This window comes from Macrobrachium nipponense, chromosome 20, assembly GCF_015104395.2.
Source record: "Macrobrachium nipponense isolate FS-2020 chromosome 20, ASM1510439v2, whole genome shotgun sequence".
Taxonomy (NCBI): domain Eukaryota; kingdom Metazoa; phylum Arthropoda; class Malacostraca; order Decapoda; family Palaemonidae; genus Macrobrachium; species Macrobrachium nipponense.
In genome coordinates, this window is record NC_061089.1 from 40,671,846 (window position 1) to 40,677,354 (window position 5,509).

General features: G+C 35.2%; 1 long non-coding RNA gene across 1 annotated transcript; it reads left to right on the forward strand.

Annotated features, from left to right (window-relative positions):
• Positions 1–459: 459 nt before the first annotated feature.
• On the forward strand, positions 460–3,524 carry LOC135220950 (uncharacterized). Its single transcript, XR_010315834.1, has 3 exons — positions 460–662; positions 882–961; positions 3,381–3,524. It is a non-coding gene; the product is annotated as an uncharacterized LOC135220950 (long non-coding RNA).
• Positions 3,525–5,509: the final 1,985 nt, after the last annotated feature.

A 5,509-nucleotide genomic window follows, 5' to 3' on the forward strand; every position in this document is an offset into this window, starting at 1 on the left:
CACATTTTTCAAAAACAAAAAATTATTATTAATGAAAATGACGAAAGAAAAATATAAATATATATATATAGAGCGAGAGAAAGAGGGAGAGAGAATATCATTTTTTCCTTCGTGGCAAAAAAACCTTTATTTATACATAGCATCACGTTTTATATACTTCGTGATCAAGTTATTCATATATATATATATATATATATATATATATACTATACATATATATATATACATATATATATATATATTATATATATATATATATAATATATATATATATATATTATATATATATCTGTGTGAACAATCTACAAACAATACGGAGAGCATGAGGGAGCGTGCTTAAGGATCGTGGTTTGCGGAGTTACCGTGTAGTCACTGTAGTGTCAGTTTATGGTCCTTGTGGTAAACCATGTCAGTTTCCGTGTAACTAAGTCTGCGATTCGCTTTGTTCTTCGCCTAGGGTTCTCCAAGTTCAACGTTCTTCAGCCGTGTGCACGTTGTCTGGCAAGCTTAGGAAGCGTAGACCTTCAAGTATCCGGTCCGGTGTTTTAAAGTTTATACAGCGTAGACCTTCAGCAACGTTAATAACGCAGTGTTCAGGCTTATTCAGTAATGAGAGTGGGTATCGGAATGGCTTAATCACCTGCGACCAAAACTCCTGAAACGTAAGTAGCGGCTATTCAGTTGTGTTAATATTAACCTTTTTTTTTAGAATTTTTTCAATTGTTTTAAGACTTTAACGTGCTGCTTGTAGTTTGTCTGGTTCATATTTTAACTGCAGAGAATACTTTAAAACTTTCACATAGTTAACAGTTTACGTATGTTTTAACTGCACTGGTGATGATGGCTAGTTTGCTTCACACCTAATACAAATCTAATTTCAGATGTAAGTGTTGATCTATCATCTGTGAGTTCTGTAAATTCCTTAAGGTTTCGGTGACGTCTTCCATTCTTCTCTTCAAAGGTATGTAGGTTTAGTGTTGGTGAAGGGCAAAGGATTAATCTTTAGTTTGGTAGACAGTGTTTTTTATGGTGTTGACGAGTGGATGGAATAGTATAGAATGATTGAGTTTATTTCTAAGGATTACGCATTTTTTTTTCACTGATAACTTGGTGCGAAATATATTGCATTACCCTGGAGAAATGAAAGTGGAAACTACAGTTAACTGTGTGCTATGCTCGCGGAAAAAATAGCTGTCCGGTTCACACTGCAGTTAGTGGTGGTAGGAGTGGTAGGATGTTTGAGAGAGGTGGATTCTGTGCTGGTATTCGTTTTTGTTTCAGTTAATGGAAACTTTGTAATACAGAAAATAAGAGTGCAGAGGAGCCTACGTCATATTTAGGCCTACGTATGTGCATGAACGAGGGACGTTAGTGACGATCAGCAAATGGTTTGGCGTCAAGAATTTTATCGAATATTTAAATTATCTGGGAAACTTAATGGGTAAAAACTTAAGACGTTCCAGCTACAGGAATGTGATTTCATGTGTAATGCCGAACATGGAGATAACTTATACGTAGGAATACGGTGGGTAGAGGATGATGGATTTATTGCTAAATAGCTGTAGGTATGTAGACTTTACTCGGAACATATCGATTTAGTTCAGGCTGTATGTAAGATCTGTTGTCGGCAAAAATGTAAGTGTAATTTTTAAGTTTTTTAGGGGAAGCAATTTTATGAAAGCGTATAATGAACAGTAGTTTTAAATGCTGTAAGAGGAGAGGGAGATGGGATTCTTATGAAAGTTTATTTTTTTAAATGCTGGTGTGTATTTGGGCCCGAGGCCTGTTGCCAGTGAGATGTCCATTGCAGACAGTTTATTTCATTTAACAATAAGATTTCCCTGAGTCTTATAATTAATGTTTATTTCATGCTAGATGATGAGCTGTCTCAAACCTATTAATACCTCCACCCCCTTCAGGGGCGGTGCCCCTGTTTGGGGAGGAGGTACCCCAATGAATGCATATAGCAGGCCCGTTAGGCCCTGCTATATATGCAGGTTCATGGGGAAAGAACAAAACTAATGGTTCCCTTTCAGGTGTCAACATGTAGAGTTCTTTGTTTTAGGCTTAGGTTGAAGAATGTCATTAGTTATTTTGAATCATTTTAGTCCTGTTGCCAACCAATAAATAGCACATTTAGGTAAATTGTATGTTTTCATCAGTTAATAGGATCTTGGGGGCTGAATTTGAGTTAAAGGTCCTCCCTTGTTTCCTTTGACGCGTTCCTTTTTCCTTTTGTCTACTTTGGGGCAGTACAGCTCCATTAGACAATATTGTTTTGCTTTGGTAGTTTTTTTTTCTCGTCTAGTATATCTGTTGAGGGGCACTGCTGTCAAGGTAACATTAGGATATATTGGTTGAGTGTCTAGGGATGGAACAGTCTCCCATAGCCATACTAGATGGATCATCCCAGGATAGGATGCATAGGCCACAGGTTAGCTAAAATGATCTTAATTTAGTCTGTCTCCATTTCCAGGTTTAATTTATCGGAAGAAAAATTACTTTTAAATAGAATAAAACACAAGTTTCTACGTAGGTTTGCTCGACCTTGAAATTATTTCAAAGATTTTGTCAGCTAAATTGGTGCCATTTTTTCAATAAGAACTTTAAATCTGAGCCAATGCCCTTTGTAACCTTGATCTGTCGGAAAGTATCATTGTTACGGCAAAATCAGGTGGTGAATATTAATCACATGTAGGTTGGTTTGCTTTACCAACTTATGGCGTTGGTCATCCTAATTTGTTGTACCTTGATTGAATTTGGCAGTCTACCCAATAGATAATAGGAATTTAGTGCTGGTTAAAAGTTTTTTGGAAGTGGTGGTAGGTTTATATAAATTTACAATATTTGGATGTTAAGAGGGGAGCCCTGGTATCTTAATGTTGTAAAATTCTTGATTTTCATCACAAAGCTCATTATTTATGATGCTCTTAATTGCTGCTTCATAATTGCTTCTTAAAGTTCGCCCTCTTTAATTTCCTGTTAGCGGTTTTAGTTTTAATTTGCACAATACAAAGTCAAAACTTTAAACCCGAGCTCTGTGACACCAGAAAATCTCTAAATGATTTATATAATTGTGCTCGAACATTCCTCATCTAGGGACATGAACTGTTAACCATTTCGCACATGCGAAGATTTTTTTTTTTTTTATATAATTTTAGAATTCAAAATCTAATCGTAACCTAAAATGTTCATTGTACGTGAAATTTTCTACGTGGGAGTTTTCCATATTTATACTCAAGCTGAACCCTTGGTTTCCATACCTTGTTCATAATACCTTGCTTAAGTAATAAAACTAAATTTCTTAACCTAGATTTCCCGAGTTATGTTCACATTCCTTAAGATGTCTGTAATACCACATGTTTATTTTTCTATCACAGGTTATTTTCCAGAGAACTTTATTTAAAAGGTAATGACTGCTAATAAGGTGCTTTTGTTGGAAGTTCATAAAGTGATTTGGAAAAGAAAAGAGGAGGTATTAGATCGACAGAGAAAGTTCAAGCGGACGGAGATTGATCTGCAAAGGTTAAGAAACAGCAAGCATGATATTACCTTGCAAACCTTAAGGAATAAAGGTTCTTCATCCCCTTCTCAAAATTCTGTACTATTGAGAAGAAACCGTACACTTTAATTATTGGAGCACTTACATTTGCAAGGTCGTGTTAGTTCTAGTGTTTATTTCCTTCTATTAATGATCACTGTGAAATTTCTCAAGTATAGATTAATTAGTCCATAATAAAAATTGTTTTATCAACCTTTCAATACTTCACCTAAAGCTGTTAAATGTTATGCAAGATGATAAAGCTCTTGACTAATTTGTGATATTTGTCTGGTTACCAGTGTATGCTCAGTATTGAGCTTAATACTTAATCAGAATCTATGTGGACAAAGACAAATGCCAGCAAAGTACTGTACGTAGTACATTTTAAAGGACTGATATCTGCACCCTTCTTTAAAATTATTTTTTGTCAGTCCATCTTACAAAGGTAAATAGAATAATCTAAAAGGCTGTTAACAGTAAATTGGTGTTATATAATGGGGTCTCGAAAGGATTATAGCCAACCCATAATTGTTGAAGTATATTTTTGCAGAGATCTATTTTGATTTAAGTTTTGAAATACCAAATTCGTGCAGTTTACCATGAAATTAAATATTGGTAAATTAAGCAACTGTTAATAAAGTGCAAAATAAAATTCTAAACCGCAAAATGTGTGAAACTAAAGATTGTCAACGAACTGCCATTATTAGGCAAAATACAATGATCGCTTTATCTTAGTTCGTTACAAATCGATATTTAGTGTAATACATATTTTAGTACTTTACATTGTTAAAAATTTTGGTACAAGCAATAATTCATGAAAATAAGGAAATTGGTTAATTCGAAGGGAAATTGTTTTAACTTATTGGTCACGACACTTCAACCACCCCATATATATGAAGGGTTTCCCTTGATGAAACTTTCCAAATTGAATTTTTGAAAAGAGTACTAAAAATTTTACTGAAATTAATTTTACTATTTAGTTTAGGTCAAATGCCACCAAACATTAGGACTTGAGGATATTTAGCGCTGGAACTGAAATTGACGGTAAAAAGTTAAAAAGGTATACAGGAGGAAAAGCTCGCAGTTCCGCTGTGAATCTATTGTTAAAGGGTGGAAAGTATGAGGGAAGAGAGAAGATGAAAAAGAGGTACAATAAAAGGGACGAAAGGGGCTTCAGCTAGACGCCTAAGGCACGCTGAAAAGACAATGTAGTGCCTGAAGTGCATCGCACGTGAGGTCCACTGACTGTACCAAAGTCTACTAGAGTATAAGTAGACCAAGTACTTGGACGGCACTACTCCATAAAGGGTAATGCGGTAAAGATTGTTCAGTTACCCCTTTGTAAAACTACTTTGCATAAACCGCAATACTTTAGTCTTGGCGAGATACGTCCTTAAACAACTAACTCGAGAAAAAAAATCCCACTTGTGTAACAAACTAGCAAAATAGTGGGCGTGTTGTATAACGTGATTTTGATGACAATTCGCAATAATGAAGTCTCTTTAAAGGATTGGAGTTCATCGATGTTGTCAAGACTTCTAAATGATTTCATAAAGTTGGGACAAAACTTGTGAAACTGTTAATCAGTTGCGTCCTGCTTGAGCACACAAATAAAATGCAGGGTGTGTTGGATTCGTGACCTATTAGTAGTTGTTGGAAAAGTGAATTTTCGAAAAACTTCGAAGGAAATGGTCGGATGGAAAGAATATTAAATAGAACTCTGTACCGACTACTTAGAAGTTTGGAGAAGGGGAATAAATGACCGTTGTATTTGCAGAGGTTAGTATTTACGATAACGTAACATTTCATTCGGAGACAGATTTCTCCGTATTTATTGTTCGGAAGGAAACCATGTATTTCGATAGAGTGCTAGGGATATCTGGAAAATCTAATTTATAGACTCAGACTGGTTAAGTAAGTAATGCAAGATGCAAACAAGGTTGGGATTTGGTTGTAAGAAAAACCAGG